Here is a 21,587-nt window from a genome sequence, read left to right as displayed (position 1 = left end):
GGTGTAAAACGTACCTGGTTTGTTAGACCAGATTTTCCTCCCTTGTAGATATATGACTCTTTTTTGGGGAAAGGTCTGTCCTTATTCGGCTTTCATTCATTTGACTACAGTAGCATTTCACTGCAATCCTATTTGTTCTCAGAATTTAGGGTCAAAAGTTCCATCTTGCGATATGTTCAAGAAAATGAGTCAAGAAACTGCCAGAAGAACGAAATGACAACATTTTCATTCCTGTTCTAAAGCCCCATGCTCTCCAGTATGGAAGCCATAGCCAGTGTGTCTATTTAAATGTAAATTAATTAAACTTTAATAAAATAAAAAAATTCAGTTCCCCAGTTGTACCAGCCACCCTTCAAGTGTTCAGTTGTCACATGTGACCGCTTTATTGAAGAATACAGATACAGAGCATTTTATTATTGCAGAAAATTCTACTGGGCAGTATTGCCCTAGACACACAAACACACACCATAGTTATCAGTCAAGACAGCAAAGCCAAGAGACCCTGGACCCAGGAGAAGCCCCACCACCCTGGTACCCCAGGTGGTAAAGCCAGTGACACCAGGAGCAGCAGGGCACCCACGACGCTGGAGACACAAGCAGCGATGAGGAGGTTGTGGACTGTGGAAGTGTTGACTCTGGGTAATAGAGAGGCAGCGCAGGGAAGAGAAAGACAGAACTTGTGCTATAGCACCACCTGCTGGAGAACAAAAGAAAGGCTTCTAATTTCTAACGATTAGAATCAAGTAATATTAAAAACAAAACAAAAAAAATCCTTACCGCTACTGGTGAAGAACCTGCTGCCAATGCAAGAAACATTTAGAAAGATGGTAATGATGACCCTATATGCAAGACAGCAAAAGAGACACAGATGTAAAGAACAGAATTTTGGACTCTGTGGGCGAAGGTGAGGGTGGGATGATTTGAGAGAATAGCATTGAAACATGTATATTACCATATGTGAAATAGATCGCCAGTCCAGGTTCCAGGCCCGAGACAGGGCGCTCAGGGCCGGTGCACTGAGATGACCCTGAGGGATGGGATGGGGAGGGAGGTGGGAGCGGGTTTCAGGATGGGGAACACATGTGCACCCATGGCTGATTCATGTGAATGTATGCCAAAACCACTACAATATTGTAAAGTAATGAGCTTCCAATTAAAATTAATAAATTAATTTAAAAAACAAGACAACAACAACAAAAAACAACTCAGCTCACTGTGGTCTAGCAGGAAAAACACATCATTTTCTCTTCCTGTTAAGAAAGAAAGGGAAAAGTTCTTAAAAATGAGTGGCATTTCATGCAGACAGGCACAAACAGTAGCCTGTCACATGTACATCACATCCCTTTGGCATCACTGGGGTTTATGTCTGTCAATTTTCAATCACAAGGAAAAAATGCAATAGATCTTTTTATATAAACCACAAAATGTGTAGAAGTGAGGGGAATAAAGCTGTTGACATTAAAGAAAAAAAAGAAAAGAGATGCAGGCTTGAACCCTGGGTCAAGAAGACCCCCCTGTAATAAGAAATGGCAACGAACTCCAGTGTTCTTGCCTGGAGACTCCCATGGACAGAGGAGCCCAGAGGACTACAGTCCATAGGGTCGCAAAGAGTGGGGCACAACTGAAGCGTGCTTTTACTGCTGAGGCCTGGGTTGGAGAACTAAGATTCCACAAATTGTGCAGTGTGGCCAAAAAAAAAAAAAAGGAAAGGCATTCACTACTTCAAATGTGCTGGCAGAGAAACAACTCATCAAGCATCATCAAGAACCACAGTAAGAGTGTATCACAAAAAAGAAAATGATGATTTTCTAGAAACCAAACTTAAGGTCACAGAATGTTGTGATCTATCTGAGAATTCAAAATAGCTGTCATGAAGAAACTCGACAAGCTACAGGAAAACTCAGGAAGGCAGTTCAGTGAGTGCGGGAATGAAATTAATGAACAGAAGAACTACTTTACCAAAGTGATTGAAACTAAAAAAGAACCAACAGAAATTCTGGAGTTGAAGAACTCAACAAGATGAAAAATGCATTAGAAAGTTTTGGAAACAGAACAGATGATATGGAAGAGAGAATTGGCAAGCTCAAAGATGGAAATCTTAAAACGATACAGGTAGAAGAGGAAAGAGAACTGAGATCCAAAAAAGTAAGGAAATTCTACAGGAACGATCCAAGTCTTTTAGGGCAGCATTAGGATAATTGGTATTCAGAGACGAGAGGGAGAAGGGTGCAGAGAATTTATTTAAAGAAATAATCACTGAGGACTTCCCAAACCTAGAGAAGGAACAGGATATATAAGTTCATGAAGCTAAAAGAACAACTAGTTACCTCAATGCAAAAAGACCTTCTCCAAGACAAATTATATCAAAACTGTCAAAAGTCAATGACCAAGAATGAATTTTAAAGGCAGCTGGGGGAAAGGGTGATAACCTACAAAGGAACCCCAGTTAGGCTCTATGCAGATTTCTTAGCAGAAACTCCATAAGCCAGGAGAGGATGAAGTGACCTTCTCAAAATACAGAAAGATCCTGGAAACCAACAGAAATCCAGGAACCCAAACCCAGGACGGAATAATTCCCTTGACCACATCTAGTGGAGAACAAGTATTTATCGCTAGAACGTGCTGCGTGTAATTCATGCTTGAGTTAAGAGTTTAGGAAATTGTACCTAGTTCTCCTCCCATGATATATGTTCACTGTCAGTGAATGGCAGTAACATAAAATTTATGAAATCCTGAATTAAGGAGCACTCCCTTTCTGACTAGTAAGAACCATGACCTGCTCAGCTGACAGTAGTTGGAATTCTAGAGCCTAGAATGCGCAGACTAGTCAAACGGCATAAACCCACTTAAGCACCTACTTAAATCAGAATCATCTGGGGAGCTTGTTAGACACACAAATCTTAAGGACCCATTCCACAGCCGCTGAGTCTGGGTTTAAGGATCTGCTTGTCAGCGACTTCCCCAGGTGGCTGAGAGACAAACAACCCCGTGGGTAGGGCTTATATTTCATAACAAGTAAACAAGAGCATTCCCTCTAAAAAAGATCCCAGATTCCTGACCTTCCTAAAAGGGATGCGCAGGAGCCTCTGCCCTGGATCCTGACCTCAAGGCTCCAAGAGCCCCAGAGCTGATCTCTGAAGGTCTAGGTCTTAAGCTAGACCCTGGGTTTACCCAAATAGGTGGAAGAAAACATGCTTCCACCAGGACCTTGGCATGACCACATGGAGGCCCCAAGAGCTCCAGTCTTCAGATTTTAACCCCACCCCCAGGAAGAAACGCCATGGTTAGAATGCTGGGGAGATGGCCCGGGCCTCCCCACCACCCTGCATGATGGGAATGCCCTCTGAGACCCTAAATAACCCTCCAGATGTATTACTGAAAATGCTCGGGGATGGAAAGACCTACTTCAAATGCCAGGGAATAAGGCTTCCTATGGAGTTCTTTCTTTTTTGTTGTTTTTTTATCTTATTTATTTGACTGTACCAGGTCTTAGTTGTGGTACTCAGGAGTTTAGTTGCTGCATGTGGGATCTAGTTCCCTGACCAGGGATCAAATCTGGACCCCCTTCACTGGGGGGCTCAGAATCTTAGCCACTGGACCACCAGGGAATCCCTGGAGTTCATTCTTTAGAATGGATATGACGGAAGCATCTAATTAACTGCCTTTCTATCTCCTTGAGGGAGCCACTGGCCTGCACCCCCTCAGACATCTGAAACCTCAACTGTGTGTTGAATGTTTTTATAGTAAAGAAAATAGTTAAACCTTTTAGTTAAAAATAAACAGATAATAAGCCAATGTTAGTTTCTTAGTTTTGACAAATACTCTATGTGTAGGGTCAGGCCACCCAAGATCATCCCCTGCCCAACCAGCACCTGCTTCACTGACACTCCATTCACTTGACTGACCTTTCTACACACTTGCCCCAGTCCCAGCTAATGGCTGTTCTAGCTTTAGATCAGAGCTCTCCACTATGCTTATCAAAGGGATGATGAGGTGAGGGGCGTGCCCCTCTGCTGGTTTCTCTGGTAACTGATGAGCCAAGATGACGTCAGTTCCTCCCTATAACTGGTAACCTCCCCCCACCACTCCACACCAAGACTACTACCACGTCCTGTCCAGCCATCCTCTACACACGATGGGGTATTGCTCCAGGACTTTGCTCCACTAAACCAGTGATGTTTCTGTTGTTCACTCTGGGCTCTGTCTTTTGTCTTGAAGTTGGGCAAGTACAGGGCTTGTAAGCCTGGGTTGGTGCATGGCAGCCCAGCACCGTAGTAATGTAAGATGTCAACAGTGAGGGGAAATGGGTGAGAGGTATAGGAGAACTCTCTCCCTTTGCAGTTTTAAATTATTCTAAAATAAAAGTTGGAAAAAAATAAATAAAAATAAAAGTTTGTTAAAAATAGATGGAAACCACCTGCTAGAGCCTGCAGGGCTCCATTTGGGCCTGTCTTAGATCCCAGCCCTTCTGCAGGGTCTGGCATCTCTGACGGAGGCTCAGCTTCCACGACCTGGGTTTCTCTCATTCCATCATCCCTTAGGGTGGTGTCTCAGCCCTGCTCTCCTCATGGACTGGGTGGAACTTCTTAAAAAAACCTCTACTAAATCCTTGCTACCAGCCCATCCAAGCCACATCCAGCAGTTTCTTCCAACCCGGCACCCCAAGCCCGATCTCCTGGGAAACTACTATATTATTTCCATCTAGCTGAGATCATAAGGTTGAAATGGTGTGGAATTAATTTACCTGCATCTAAGATTTGGCTTGAAATGTATTTCCTCTATTGATATTCCTTGCATATGTACCTCCTATAAAAATGACATGAGACACTGTAAGTGGGAATGGAAAAGAAAATTGGGAGGGTTCATCAACTTTACTTGAAATACTTTCAAAGGGCATATTTTAACTTGTAGGGAGTGGCCAGGGATGAGAGTGGATTTTTTAAAAATCATGCTCCAGCATGCTTATTTTAGGCGGTAACTCTTCAGAGGGACAATTTTGAAAAAATTTACAGTGAGCATTGGGCCCTTTTGAAACTCCCAGTTATAAGAATATGAAGAAAGTAGGGGGAAATATTCTCTTTGTGAGGTACTCTGAATGGAATGCATTGTGTGAGGCAAAAAGAAAACTTCATTTGGGTAAGATTCTAATTGTATTCTTCCTTATCACCCAGGAGAAGCTGACAACCTATATTTTACTTCTCAAAAAAGAAAATAAAAGGCTTAACTCATTCAGGTGGGTAACTCAGGAGTGTCTAAAAGCACAGTGCAATGAAATGTTTCCTTTTTATTTTCTCTTTTGAAAACATTAACCCATTGTTTATTCTGAAAGTGTGATGTGGCCTGCAGGATCCTGGAACACTGACTGACCATTTATTTATCAGATATATTAAGCATGCAAAGCTAAGAACTGTTCTTGCCTGGAGCTTTGCAAGGTGTGGCCCTTGCAATGTTCCATCTAGAAGCATGGCACATATTAACATACCTTCAGAATGAGGCAGTGGTTCTCAGCTGAGGGTAATTTTTCTTTCCACTCCCCCCCCCCCCCCACCAGACGTTTGGTCGTGTCTGGAGGCAATTTTGATAGTCCAAGCTGCAGGTGGGGGAGGGGATGGGGAATGAAGCTGCTGGCTCTAGTGTATAGAGGTTAGGGATGCTGCTAAACAGCCTACCATGCATGAAACAGCCCCAACGGCAAAGTATCCCGTCCACAGTGTCAATAGTGCCAAGGTAGAGGTTGTGCAGTAGTAAAGAACCTGCCTGACAATGCCCAGAGACACAGGAGATTCGGGTTTGATCCCTGGATCGGGAAGATATCCCTGGAGGAAATGGCAACCCCCTCCAGTATTCTTGCCTGGGAAATTCCATGGACAGAGGAGCCTGGTGGGCTATAGTCCATGGGGTCAGAAAGAGTCAGACACAACTGAGCACCCACATGCACAGAGCAATGCAAAAGTTTCTTCAAGGTGGAAAAAGTATTATAATTACATTATAGTGGTATTAGTCTAGAGCTCTGTGTCAGATACTAGTCAGGTGCTCCAGAGGAGCAAAGAAGGAAAGATCACGTCCACTTGGGGTGATCAAAGAAGGTTTCAAGCCTTCAAGTGGATTTTCTGTGGTTCAGGGTACCTTATTTCTCCTAAGTCTTTGGACCATCTAGAGTCCCTAAATCTTGTATTTCTGTATTTCAGGCAATAAGTACCTGGCGAAAAATCCTTGCCTGGCCAAATAATTTGATTCTCTGTGCTGGAAAGTGACAGGATTCATTCAGAAGCCCCAAGCTTGCTCCTGGCTTGAAGTAAGTGACAATTCTTTCTCTGACTCTCTACTTGGTGACCCCAAACCCCATAAAATATGATTCTCTGTCTTCTGTGGTTAATGTGTTCCTGTATCTGTCTCTCCCAGCATGGAAATACAGCATTTTGCTTATAATTTTGAGGAATCCAGAGGTCCCCAGAAACACATCTCTGAACCTAAGGGTGCATGGGACCCAGAATAAAATATTTTGCTCCAAAGTTTACTGAGCAACAAAATCTACTGGGTCTGTGAGAGTCCTTGGAACCTGAGCTAACTGTATTTCCAAAATTGACGAGCTCTTTCTCACATGCCACACTCATCTGTCTCTTGTTTTTCTATCATTGACTTATGTTTGATTTTGCTACTGCTGCTTCATTAAAATCACTTTAGCTCATCTCATGACTTGCCAAAATCCAACTCCCATAGGAGATGTTCTAACCCACAAGGATGGCTTTCTCTCAATCCTAGAGAATATTTCTGGTGGGTTCCCTTAAGATAAGGGAACTGCTAGTGAGTGTGTCTGTGAAGTCCTAGAGGAGGGGATCTTTGCTTGAAGGAGCTTAAGAAAGACCACCAGCAAAGTCTGTGGTCAGTACACAAAATATTGCTTCAGGGTTAACAAAAAATAGCCTGACTCTACCCAGAAGAGAGGTGCCAGGCTCTGTGTTGCTGCCGTGAACATGCCTGAAGACCCAGCCGATGGGTCAGCGGCAGTGCATGCGTGCTCGGTGATGTGCGACTCTTTGCGACCCCAAGGACTCAATGGACGTGAGTTTGCGCAAACTCCAGGAGATAGTGAAGGACCCAGAAGTCTGGCAAAGCAGCAGACAGAACTGTGACTGAACAATATCAAAGGTAGTCAGGCGTGGTTACTGAACCTTGAAATATGGCTAGTCCAGGGGACTCTTTACCCCCTCTCAGTGTCTATGCTGGGAGCTTTGTACTTTCCTCCTCTTCAATAAATCCTGTTCGCTTGCTACCATGGGTGTCTGCATGTTTGTGAATTCCATTCTTCTGCTCCACGAGCAAGAACTCTGATTCCAGTCTCCAGAGCAGCCCTGAAATATGCACTGAGCTGAAATATCGCCTTCCAAAGGACCTGTGTGTTGTTCTGCTGCCAGTAGATGGGGAAGGCTGGTGCCCTCCAGTCTGCTGGGGAACCTCAGCTGGGTGGGGAGAGCCTGACAACGTGTTGGGCATCAGAAAATAATTCGTCAAAGAGAAACCGGTTCCCTCTCTCTGAAATATGGCTAGTCCGTAACAAGATGTGCTGTCAGTTTAAAATATCTCCAGATTGTGAAAATACAGTATAAACCAGAGATATAAATATTTCATTAATAATTTTATAATGATTACATGTTGAAATCATGATATGTGGTATATATTGGGTGAAATCAAATAGATTATTATAGTTAATTTCACCTATTTCTTTTTACTTTTTAAATGTGGGCTTCTTTAAAACCTCCTTGAGATTGCATTTGAGAGTCTCTTTAGAGTTTACATCAGGATTTCTTTTTTTTTAATTTTTATTGGAGTAGAGTTGCTTTACAATGTTGTATTAGGTTCTACTGTACAGCTAAGTGAATCAGTTTTACGTATATATATATATCCCCTCTTTTTTAGGTTTTCTTCCTATTGAGGTCACCACAGAGCATTGAGTTGAGTCCCCTTTGCTATACTGAAATGTGGCTTTTAAGAAATTTCATATTATGCTTGTGTATCAGATTTAGGTCTGTATTATGTTTCTATCAAACCCTGCTGCTCTAGAACCTCATGTACTTCCTGAAGACCAGTTTTAACCTCTGTGGATTCCTTTTCTATCAGACTAAATGACCTGTTGAAGGGCTGGTACATGACCCTGAAGAACCAGCTCAGATCCCTGGAATCTCTTAGATTAGGCTAGACTCTAAGGTCTAGAATATAATTTTAATTGTTTAGTACATGGTCTCTTAATGGGTGCTGTAGATTGAATATTTGTGTCCCCCTCAAAATTCATACCATTGCAACTTAATACCTAACATGACGGTGTTAGGAGTTGAGGCCTTTGGGAGGTGTTGAGGTCTTGAGGATGGAGCCCTCATGAGTGGGATTAATATGCTTATAAAAGAGACCCCCACAGAGCTCCCTCAACCCCTCAACTATGTGCATGCGTGGGTGCTCAGTTGTGTCCTACTCTTTGTGACCTCATGGACCTTAGCCTGCCAGGCTCCTCTGTTCATGGGATTATCCTGGCAAGAATACTGGAATGGGTTGCCATTTCCTGCTCCAGGGGATCTTCCCAGCCAGGGATTGAACCCGAGTCTCCTGCATATCCTGCATTGGCAGGTGGATTCTTTACCACTGAGCCGCCTGGGAAGCCCTCTCTACTATGTGAAGACACAGCAAAAAGATAGTCATCTGTGAGGAAGTGGGCACTTCAGTTCAGTTCAGTCACTCAGTCATGTCCGACTCTCTGCATCCCAATGGACCACAGCATGCCAGGCCTCCCTGTCCATCACCAACTCCCGGAGTTTACCCAAACTCATGTCCATTGAGTTGGTGATGCCATCCAACCATCTCATCCTCTGTTGTCCCCCTCTCCTCCCACCTTCAATCTTTCCCAGCATCAGGGTCTTTTCAAATGAGTCAGTTGTTCGCATCAGGTGGCCAAAGTATTAGAGCCTCAGTTTCAGTATCAGTCCTTCCAGTGAATATTCAGGACTGATTTTATTTAGGAAGGACTGGTTGGATCTTCTTGCAGTCTAATGGTTCAAAAACATCAATTTTTCAGTGCTCAGCTTTCTTTATAGTCCAACTCTCACATGACTACTGGAAAAACCATAGCTTTGACTAGACAGATCTTTGTTGGCAAAGTAATGTCTCTGCTTTTTAATATGCTGTCTAGGTTGGTCATAGCTTTTCTTCCAAGGAGCAAGCGTCTTTTAATTTCATGGCTGCAATCACCATCTGCAGTGACTTTGGAGCCCAAGAAAATAAAGTCTGTCACTGTTTCCATTGTTTCCCCATCTATTAGCCATGAAGTGATGGGACCAGATGCCATGATATGAGTTTTCTGAATGTTGAGTTTTAAGCCAGCTTTTTCACTCTCCTCTTTCACTTTCATCTAGAGGCTCTTTAGTTCTTCTTCACTTTCTCCCATACGGGTGGTATCATCTGCGTATCTGAGGTTATTGATATTTCTCCCAGCAATCTTGATTCCAGCTTGTGCTTCATACAGCCCAGCATTTCACATGATGTACTCTGCATATAAGTTAAATAAGCAGGGTGACAATATGCAGCCTTGATGTACTCCTTTCCCAATTGGGAAGCAGTCTGTTGTTCCATGTCCAGTTCTAACTGTTGCTTCTTGACCTACATACAGATTTCTCAGGAGGCAGGTCAGGTGGTCTGGTATTCCCATCTCTTTCAGAATTTTCTACAGTTTATTGTGATCTACACAGTCAAAGGCTTTGGTGTAGTCAATAAAGCAAAAGTAGATGTTTTTCTGGAACTCTCTTGCTTTTTCGATGATCCTGTAGATGTTGACAATTTGATCTTTGATTCCTCTGCCTTTTCTAAATAAAATCAACTTTTATTATTAGCCATGTTGATCCTCAGCAATTCACTCTCAGTGGTGGAAATACACAGGCTGAGACTCTGGGGTTCTCAGCAAAGAATGAGACTGATTTCCTTGGGAATGCCTAACTTTTCCCTACTGATTTTCATGCAAAGAAAACCTGTACATATAATGAGCAGAAACCAAAATATTTTGTAGGAAGATACTCTGAGGCTATATAAATGTCAGTTTTTTCACCTGTTATTTTACCATTCATTGACATTTCTTGGCTCAGTTCATTATTATTTCCATGGTTGCCAAATGGTGATTTTTCAAATCCAACATTCCTTCTACTTACTAGTTGGAATTCTACTGTAAGGAAAACTTTGTCTCTATATCTATTTATAGTAGTATGGACTCTTGGGTTACAACTTGTTACTACCATTTATTTTGAAGGTCAAATCATCCCAGATTTCACCAGTAAAAGCCCCAGAATCTTGTTGCACAGCTGCCCCAGCTGTGGAGTCAGCCACTGTGAAGCCCTGGTTCATTTTAGTGAAGAGTGGTATTTGAATACCAAGGTCTCGGCACTAGTGTGCTCATAGGTTTTGGGGTATTGCTGCTGCTTCTAGGATCTCTCAGTGACAGAGCTAAGGAATATATGTGTGCATCCATAGAATACATACTGACATCTTTATTTCTAGGTACAGCCAAATGTATTTTGAAAACCATACATTCACGCTAACTACAGGTTCTATCCAATAGCACAGGTTCATTCTAGTTTTCTACCTTTTTCATATTTATAACTCCCTTCTCCCACAGTGAGAAACTTGGCTCCCATTATACTATATTTTGGGTTGGCAAAAAAAGCTCATTTGGGTTTTCTGTAAAATGTTATGGAAAAACTGAAATGTACTTTTTGGCCAACCCAATATTTACTTATTCCCCTACTGTCCCTGCTACACTACTAATCTCCCATTGGTGCTACGACCACCATGAGACCCCAGTCTCATATGGAAACTGAAAGTTAAAGTTGCTCAGTCCTGTCCAACTCTTTGCCATTGTGTAGTCCATGGAATTCTCCAGGCCAGAATACTGGAGTGGGTAGCCTTTCCATTCTCCAGGGGATCTTCCCAACCCAGGGATCAAACCCAGGTCTGCTGCATTGCAGGCAGATTCTTTACCAGCTGAGCCACAACCTCCTAAACCCAGGAGGGCTCTACCAGCCTGTGTGAGGCCACTGCCACACCCCCATGTTGGTGTTCTCCTCACCCCTCATTGGCTCTGAGACCCCACACTGGGCTGCTAGTGAGATCACCACACCCAGACACAGAGGCCTTGCTCCTACTAGTCTGCTGCCCATCCGCATGCAAAGGCCTGCCTCACTCTGCCATCCAGGTGACTTGAGACTAAATTATTCAGGAAGGCAGGCAAGCAGGCAGGCCTGAATCAATTAAAATATCTGAAACAATTTGGAGCATAAGCTAGCCTGTTATATAGCTCTTTAGGACAGCCTACAACATTCTTTACAATCTCGTCTGGTCTATTTAGAGTAGACTCAGGTGAAGACATTGTAAGAGTGTGGTCTTAATGCACAAGTATATACTTTTAATTTGCAAGAGATACCCTCCTTGAGGGCTCCTTGAGGGCTGTCTCTTGAAGCAGAATATTTACTGTCATATTGATTTATAACCTTGTGAAAAGGAACCTTCTCTGTTTGTTAAAGTCAACGTGATGTTTGATATCAGGGGTAAATTTCTTCTCAATGAAATCTCAAATAACCTGAGTTCAAATCAGAATAAAGACTGATGAATCTTGCCAAGACTGCCCATGATATTGTAGAGGAGCAGCTGGGTAGAAAATATTCTTTCTCTGGCATGAATTACAAGATGAGGCAACACCACATCTAATAGAAAAACACTGTAAAAGAGTCTCAAAGCACTACTAACACATGGAAAGTGTTAGTCAAATGGAAAGATATAAGAACGAAGAATTAGAAGTCTAAGTGGCAATGCATGAAACTATTTCAAGATAATGCATATAATCATTTATGACAATGGGTCCCCACCATATACGTAGACTGAGCAAAAAATATAAATAACATGTGCATAGGTATATCCTCCACAATGCATAGAAACAATATTTTGAACATTCGCTTACTTAAATTAAGAGACATTACATTAAAAACAATTGTTGTGAATTTCTTGTTGAAGTATAGTTGATTTACAGTGTTGTGTTAATTTCAGTTGTACAGCAAAAGGATTTAGTTTTATATATATATATATAATTTTTAGATTCTTTTCCTTATAGCTTATTACAAGGTGTTGAATATAGTTCCTGTGCTGTAGGTCCTTGTTGTTTATCTATGTTATACATAGTAGTATGTACTGTTAATCCCAAACTCCTAATTTATTCCCCTCTCCCCCTTTGGATACCATAAGTTTGTTTTCTATGTCTGTGAGTCTATTTTGTAAATAAATTCATTTGTATCTTTTTTTTAGATTTAGATAGTGATGTCATATATTTGCCTTTCTCTGTCTGACTTCAGTTAGTATTATAATCTGTGAGTCCATCCATGTTGCTGCACATGGTATGATTTCATTCTTTTATGGCTGAGTAATATTCCATTGATGCTAGGACGGATTGGGGGCAGGAGAAGAAGGGGACGACAGAGGATGAGACGGTTGGATGGCATCACCGACTCGATGGACACGGGTTTGAGTAAACTCCAGGAGTTGGTGATGGACAGGGAGGCCTGGCATGCTGCGATTCATGGGGTCGCAAAGAGTTGGACACGACTGAGCAACTGAAATGAACTGAACTGAATATTCCATCATATACGTATACCACATATTTATCCATTCATCTGTTGATGAACATTTAGGTTGTTCCCATATCCTGGTTATTATAAATAGTGCTGCAATGAACACTGGGGTGCATGTATCTTTTAATTAGAGTTTTCCTCTTTTCCAGATAGATGTCCAGGAGTAGGGTTTTTGAGTCATGTGATAATCATCTATTTTTAGGTTTTAAAGGAACCTCCATACTGTTCTCCATAGTAGCTATGCCAATTTACATTCCCACCAACAGTGTAGGAGGGCTCTTATGGGTTTTTCCCTGGTTATCCAAGTGACATATATTCACTGTAGAGAATATAGTAGAGCACAAAGAAAATAGCAGCACTTACCTGTGTAACTACCACTCAGCTTTGTGGTTTAGTTGCTAAATCGTGTCTGACTCTTGCGACCCCATGGACTATAGTCCGCCAGACTCCTCTGTCCATGAGATTTTTCAGGCAAGAATGCTGGAGTGGGTTGCTATTTCCTTATCCAGGGGATCTTCCAGACCCAGGAATCGAACCTGGGTCTTCCGCATTGCAGGTGAATTCCCGCATTGCAGGTGGATTCTTTACCAACTGAGCTACGAGGGAAGCCCTACCACTCAGGTTTATCTCTTTATTAATATTTTGGTATATTTCCTTTAGATCATATTGTTTGTTTTTAAAATGGGATCATACTATACACAGTTGTATTTTTTCACAATGATATATGTCACAAACATTTTCCCATAACATTGATACTTCATGACATAATTTTTTCTTTTTTAATTTATTGAAGGATAATTGCTTTACAGAATTTTGTTGTTTTCTGTCAAACGTCAACATGAATCAGCCATAGGTATATGTATATCCCCTCCCTTCTGAACCTCCCTCCCATCTCTTTCCCCATCCCACCCCTCTGGCTTATGTAATATTTTGTTGTACAGAAGCACCATAATTTATTTGACCACTTTCTGTTGTTGGGTATTATAGTGGTTTTCAATTTTGGCTCTTAGGTATAATGCTGTAATTAACATTTGTATCTAAGTATTTTCTCACATCTATGATTATATCTTGAGGCTAAACTTTTAGAAGTGGAAATTGAGTTGCTGGAGAAAAGTGTTATACAAAATTATGTTGCTATCATAATTTAAATTACATATAAATCAATAGGATATGAAGAAAAGAATAATATACTTTCATGAAATATGTGAGAGATTCTTACAAATTTAATTGACATATTTTTTTTAGCATTTTGGTTGGACTGTGTGCTTAATAATCCCTGGGAAAATTAAAGAACAAACTGTCCCTCAACAGTCTCAGAAAAGCAGAATTTGCTAGTTCGATCCTAGTTCCAAAATCTTCCCTTAGGTTTTTTGTGGTAATGAAGGAATTGCTGCCTCATATCACACCGGCAGAGCAAAGAGTAAAATATTTATTTTGAAATATCTTCTTTCTATCTGGCAGGGATTTGGAATTTTAAAATCTTCTCTCAAATATTTCAGAACTACAAAATACAATAAGCTTCGAATTAAGAATTAATTGGACTTTTGTTTCCCCTACTGTTTGTTCAATTTTTAAGAGCAAAAAAAAAAAAAGAAAAATGCTGCACAGAATACAATTAACTCTTAGCCTTGAATCATTTTAATGTGTGCTGCTGCCTAAAAGTTGGGGAATGGACCAGATGACTTCTTGAGATCTTTTTCAGCTCACTATATAAATCCAACTTTTATATTCAATGAGCTTTATCTTGGAGAACTTATCACCCCCTGCTCAGCCAACCCCTCTCCTCTTTACCACACATTTTCTTGGTGCTCTAATTCCCCTTTTATGCTCACAGAGGGTGTCTGCCAACCACCATTGTTGTAATTATAGCAATGTTTTTACTTGAGCATTAATCGAACAATGAAGGTGACATGCACAGAATACCAAGTTCAGCGATGCTTATACAATCATGAGCATGGAACATTCTTAGAACATTAACAAAGATGTTGAAGTATTGATTTAAGATCTGATGTAATATGATTATACTTGAGAGTACAAGTATAATGCTCAAAAGCATAATCCTTGAAGTGCAAAGGAAAGTCAGTGCTCGTTTTTATACAAGCCCTTCAACAGGAAAGATGAAAGAAAACCCATCACAATGTTATATATTATTTATCCTCTTTGGTCCACTATAGTTTTGCAATTTAGCACAGTTTTTGTCTTCAATGTGAATCTCTTGCTCTAAAATACTCTGTAAATGATTTATGTTCATTCCTTTGGTTAAGCTTTTAGTTGCTGCTAGCTGAGGTGTGTGTGTCTGTGTGAGAATCTGTGTTGAGTATTGTGGTGATCACCTGTTGGCTGACCCCCCAGTACCCATGCCCCACTGAATCTTTTCCAATAGTCCCCACGTCCACTGGAGATCCATCGTTACCTTCAAATATCTTTCTTCAGGGCTGGAACAAATGACATGTACTGACCCAAAGAGGACAGTCTCTCGTACTGACTACATTGATTAGATCAGAGATGGCCTTAGCCTTGGTCTTGGCCTATAGCAAATTTCAGAACTATTACTGGTACTTCTGAAACTCATTTCTTTCTTTTGTTGTAGTGTAGGATGTAAAGTTAGGGTTTTTTTTTTCTTTTTTTGGGGGGGAAGGTAACTAGTTCCAGGTACAAACTCCCGGATAGCAGCAGGTATGCTGCTGCTGCTGCTGCTAAGTCACATCAGTCGTGTCTGACTCTTAGTGACCCCATAGATGGCAGCCTATCGGGCTCCTTCGTCCATGGGATTTTCCAGGCAAGAGTACTGGAGTGGGGTGTAAAGTTAGGGTTTTATTGTTACTTTGCCAACATGTAACATGCTAACCTCACAATCAATCCAACACACCAAGAAGGGAAAACTGAGAAAAATTAGAGAACTGTAATTATGATTGGGCCACACCTTAACAAATGTGTTACCTTTGTTGTGTGATCCAGTTTGAATTTCTGTTACTTGCAACTGAAAATACCCTAACTGATGCAGAATCTCTTAAGTGGTTATGGCCTTGGGGAGCATGCAGGAAGCCAAATGGTTCTGTCCTTCTTCTAGAACCCACTGGTTAAAGAAAAGATTAAAAGGAAGTATGGAGAGATAAGAAATCAACCCACTGTGATGGTTAGTTTATGTGATGACTTGATTGGGCTAAGGAATTTCCAGATGGCTGGTAAAGCATTGTTACTGGGCCTGTCTGTGAGGGTGTTTCTGGAAGAGATTAACATTTGAGTTGGTAGACTGAGTAAAGTGCTGCTGCCGCTGCTAAGTCGCTTCAGTTGTGTCCGACTCTGTGCGACCCCATAGACGGCAGCCCACCAGGCTCCCCGTCCCTGGGATTCTCCAGGCAAGAACAATGGAGTGGGTTGCCATTTCCTTCTCCAGTGCATGAAAGTGAATACTGAAAGTGAATTCGCTCAGTCGTGTCCGACTCTTAGCGACCCCATGGACTGCAGCCTAGCAGGCTCCTCTCTGTCCATGGGATTTTCCAGGCAAGGGTACTGGAGTGGGCTGCCATTGCCTTCTCCGCTCACCAGTGCAGATGGGCCTTATCCAATTTGTTGGGGGCCCGAGTAGAGCAAAGCGTGGAGGAAGAATGAATTTGCTGTCTTTGCCTGAGCTTGGACATCCCTTGTGTCCTGCCCTCAGACACTGGCAATCCTGGCTCCTGGACCTTCAGACTTGGACCAGGACTTGTGCCATTAACCCCTATCCCCTGATTCTTGAACCCTTTGGATTCAGACTGATACTTGTACCATCGGCTCCCTTGGTTTTCAGATCTCTGAACTCAGACTGAATCACACCACTGGCTGGTTCTCCAGCTTGTAAATGGCTGACCAGGGATCTTCTTGGCCCCCATAATTGTATAAGCCAATTCCTATGATAAATCTCTCTCTCTCTCTACACACACTCACACAAAGGCTAGGTCTGCTGTGGCTCATCCCTTGTCCTTAGACATGTTTCTACGTGGCTTTTGATTAAGAGCCTGGCAGTCTTTTTCTCCTTAGTCCTGAAACAGAGCAGTTCATTCTGCTCTGCTCTTTGGAGATTCTGAGCTCATCTGTTTAGCGTCCTTCTCTTGAAAGCTGCAAGTGTAGAAGATATCTTGAAGGGGAGACCAGCTCTAGAGTTAAGATGGGCTCCCTTCCTCCAGCAGGAGTTTTCCTCCTTGATACGTGGAATGTAGGCGACTTCATTCTGCTGGTCCAAACCCACTCTCTGCTTCCTTCACACAACCCCAGACTCAACAGATGTCTCCTGGGGAAACCAGCCACATTGCTGCTCCTCAAATTTTCAACCTGTCATGCCAGCTGTGCACGAAACTTCCCTGGTTTCTTTCCTCCAGCAGAGACCCACTGTACAGGCTAAACCCAATCATCTGGTCTGTATTGGTCTCACAGCTCTCTGGTATCTAAAAAAACATGCTTTTGTCATTTTTTCAGGTTTTCTGATGCTGCCCAGAAACATTGCGCAGCCGTGACCTATTTCATTTCTACTCGAAAGTGGAAGACGGCTTGTGGATAACATCTTAATGTATTTAGGGTGGGAGCTCAAGAAGTGGTCCTTGAATTTCTGTCCTAGTAGCTACTTGACCTTGGCAAATTCACTTAACATCTCTTAGGGATGGTAATGGCTACTTCTTTGGATTCTCACATGGATCAAGAGAAATAATATTTATCCAAAACACTTTTAAGGAAAAAACGTGCCTGAAATAAAAGGCAGTCTTTTTAAAATGCATTTATACATTCATTCAAAGACATTTATTGAATACTTAATACTTTCCAGACATTCTGCTAGGAGCAGGTGGGGGAAAATGAATGAGTTGGACTTGGAAACATGGTCTCACAAGAAGTTCACAATTCTAGTGGGGAAAGTGATTATGCAATAATTCAGTAACAGAACTGTATCACACAGTTATAGACATAAGCATAAGATAAAATGACCTAGAGAAAGGAATAATTTATTATACTCTGCAAAGATAGAGACTTCCTAATGAAAGACTTGCCAGAGAATGTGAGGTTTTAACTGAGTTCTTATGTTCACTAATAGTTTACAGAAAGAAAAAGAATATATCTCACTTGGCTCTTGTGTTGTTGCCTCTTATAAAGTCATTACTCAAAAGCAGTTAGAAGATTATATAATAATTGATTTAAACTAATTTTAAGCAATGATTTTTAAAATGTCAAGTCTATCAGTCCATACAGAAATTGAGTGCAGTGCAAATGTTAAGATTTTAAAACAGTGGAAAGGACTGTGGAAATGAGACTATCATCTTCCGTTAGTTCCAGAGCATACTGGCAATATTGATTGCAGTTGCATTGAGAGGCTTTGCGTATTAAAGAATATTTTGTTATCCAAAATCGCTTGAAATAAATGATTCCCAGAAAGACATCTCTTCAAAAAAAATTTTTTAAGCTATATCATGAAACTGTCAATGAAATATAGTAGTCTACCTCACAGCAAATTTGAAAAATATGTGAAATTCCCTTGCTGAAATGTCTAATGCTGTTTAAGAATTCTTTGCCCTTAAGCAATTCTTCATATTGCACAAGAATATGCCTTGTATTCTTATGAAGAAAAATGACAGTCATTACCAGAAACAACAAACAGCAAATGCTGTTAATTTGCCTGAGATTGTGTTTTACAAGAAAACATTTAAATGTGCGTGGTTCTTATGTTGAAGTCTTCTAAATGTTTTTAAAGTAAATAATAAATATTAATATTTTGTTCACAGAGGCATTAGGTAAGCAAAATATCATAATTATTAATAATCTAATATATCATATCAATAACTGTTAAAAATAAAAACCATCATATTTCTGACCTGATATAAAACATCCATGACATCAGGGTTGTACGTTCATATAGAATGCTGTGGCTGAAATTAATTTCACACAGTTTATAAAACTCAACTAATTTTGGTTTCTCTGATTTTCTCCAGAATCAACAAGTCATAAATGTGTATCAGTGTGAAATAGGTGAAAAATTCCTTTGCAGATGCTTGAAACATTTATGAATTTAGCTGACTTTTATACTCACTATTTTACTCTATGCAGTTAGTTCTGTATCAGTAGTTTCTTTTTTTGATTAGATTCACGATGTATAACTTCTGCTTTTTTAAAAAACGTTTATATGGAAGAACATTATCTGCATAGGAAGATCTCCATGGTATATTAAGGGGAATTATTGGGCTCTGAGCTTATTTTGTGAAATATATTATGTGAATGTGGAAAAGAAGTCTAGGGCAGATACTAGTTGCACAGAATAAATCACCTGGGGAAACTTTCAAAAACATCCGGTGACCAGACCCCACTTCAGTCTGATTAATTCAGAATCTCTGGGTGGGGATCCCAGAGCATCTACTCCAAAACTCCCCAGGTGATCCTAATATACAGCCAAGAAGTTGAGAGGTACTGATTTAGACACACACACACGCTTGAGGCAGAGCTACCCCATGTGGATTTGGGAAATTGTATATTCTTCTTTTGCTTATCTGTGTTGTCTGCAATAAATATGTACATTTTCTACAATAAACATGTAATTGGATAAATGTAACTTTGAAAAGCAATAAAAATTGGATGGAATGATGGATAAAGGAAGGATGAGAGGAAGCGGGTGGAGAAAGAGAAAAAGGAAGGAGGAAAGAAGGGAGGGAGGGAGGAAAGTTTTTAAATTGAACTTAACCCTGCTTCGACACAACAATGACTCGGGGCAACAGGGAGGCAAAAGACCTGGTGTCCTTCTGCTGTCATCACAAGTGGCTAAAAACGCTTCAGGAGCATAAGAGTGAGTGGAAGAAGGAGCTGTCATCTGCTGAGTATCATGTGTCAGTGCTTTATTTTTTATCCCATTTAATCTCAGTACCTACCCTGCAGGGTTGATACATCGTCCTTCTTTCACAGATGGGAACATTGGCTCTCAGAGAGGTGACATGTTGCACTGAGTCTTGTATTTGAATACTGGGCGAGCCCAAGCCACTTTCCTGCTCAAGCCCAGCTTCTGTAATGAGGAAGAGAAGATAGTTGAATACAAGATAGTTTTCCTTCATTTGTCTGAGAGCAATGACTCTTGTTTCTTTACTTCTGCGGGGAATTGATAGCTGTTCAAAGCTTTTTAGGTGTCACTTCTGCCAAGTCCCACCTCCCATTGCTTACTCTTGGATGACCACAAATGCTTCACTGGGTGGAGCTTGACAAAGGGCTTTGTTAGACAAATTGTCCTGACCTTCTACTGAAGAACAGTTGCTGCCATTTCATAATTATGCCCCAAGAATACATTAAAAAACCCACCAGCTTTCTCTGTAAACATGACTGGGCCATGTGTCACTGTGTGCACAATAATTTGGCTTCCAGCTAGCAGGATTTGACAACTGCCAGCAGTAGATGATAAACAACAAAAAGAAAAAGAGGATCTAAGTGGAGAAAGTTACAGAAGCCAGAGAGTCGTGCAAGAGAAAGATATAATTTAGATATGACAGCTCTAATAAGTAAATTAGTCATGTAAAATAGTATGCCTATCAAGTTTTTAAAATGAATGAACCCATGGAACTCCACTCTCATTTTCACATGCTTTCTAATGCCAGTTCTACACACATCTACATTTCACTATTGTGTATTTTTGATTAAAAGAAAATGTTCATGTTTAAAATGAGAGCATTCTAATTTCCTCCTGTGTTCTTCATTGCCTCAAGTTTCCATTAGACAAAATCAAATACAATTAAAATTCACCATATTTATTGGCTTGCTTTTTTACTGGTTGGTAACCCCAAGTAACTTCAGAGCACAGTAAAAGTAAAAGTGGAAGTCGGTCAGTCATGTCTGACTCTTTGTGACCCCATGGACTGTAGCCTGCCAGGCTCCTCTGTCCGTGGAACTCTCCAGGCAAGAATGCTAAAGTGAGTTGCCATTCACTTCTCCAGGGGATCTTCCCTGACCCAGGGATCAAACACAGGGGTAGCCCACATAACATCAAACAATCCCAAATGCTCAAGATAGTGTCTGGTATTTTGGGTGTAAGCATCTTCATTGCAGACATCTTTGCTGCAAGGATTTTTGCTGCATAACACTGGCCATGAGGCAATTTTGTCGCAAAAGGTAAAATGAAAAATAGAAGGGCATTAAAAAGGACATAATGAAACATGAAAAATGAATAACAAAATTTAAAAGACTTTATTCAAATATAAGACATTTGAGTACATTTAAAATGTGTGTTGATTCATGGCAATACCATACAAATAACTGATTTGATTTTGTGGGTTATTCCTAAGCATTTATCTTCCAAGTCTTTTATCCAGAGTAATTATCATATATATATATATGATATATATATATATTTGGCTGGTTGAATTTTTTCTCTCATTCTGAACTGTCCATTTTCATTTTCACTAAAATTTCTTCTTTCTTTAAGAGAGGTGTAAGTTTCCAAACACTAGGATGCATATCTAACTGAGATTTGTATTGTGTTGTGAAAATAGCTACATTATTGTTTGTTCTTTGTTTATTGTCACATGTCCATTGAGAGGCATTCCAAAGTTTTATGAGAAATGTGGGTTCATTCGATTCTGCACCTTTGAGGTTCTCAGCTTCTTTCTCCCCCAAAATAGTGTTTCAAAATAAACAAATTTGGGGGCAAACCATTAACATCTGCCTGTTCAATAAAGCTGTCAATGCATTTCAACTAGTTGAAACCAAACTGTCAAACCAAACTGTTAATCACTTATTTATTTAATCTTTTATGGCAAAATTGACCTCTGGCAAATTAGTTACATGGCTAAAATGTTTGCAGCAAAAATGCTTGGGGCAAAGATGTCTACAGCAAAAATCCTTATGGGGAAGGTACCTAGAACCACTTGATAGTGTCCTCAATCAATTGACCTTCCCTCTGAGCACACTTGACATGTGTCTTCCAAGTGGTTTTTCTTG

At 40.8% G+C, this 21,587-nt stretch overlaps 1 long non-coding RNA gene across 1 annotated transcript in view; it reads right to left on the bottom strand.

Moving 5' to 3' along the window:
- Positions 1–373: 373 nt before the first annotated feature.
- LOC122429844 overlaps positions 374–21,587 on the bottom strand; it is a 158,742-nt gene continuing 137,528 nt past the window's right edge. Inside the window, exons 3-4 of the long non-coding RNA XR_006266159.1 lie at positions 19,535–19,665; positions 374–697 (exon numbers count right to left, since the gene is read on the bottom strand). This is a non-coding gene — a long non-coding RNA (uncharacterized LOC122429844). The remainder of the gene's footprint in view (positions 698–19,534; positions 19,666–21,587) is intronic.

Source organism: Cervus canadensis, chromosome 28, assembly GCF_019320065.1.
Source record: "Cervus canadensis isolate Bull #8, Minnesota chromosome 28, ASM1932006v1, whole genome shotgun sequence".
NCBI lineage: Eukaryota > Metazoa > Chordata > Mammalia > Artiodactyla > Cervidae > Cervus > Cervus canadensis.
The sequence above is the reverse complement of the archived record's forward strand: the minus strand, read 5'-3'. Positions and strand labels throughout refer to the sequence as shown.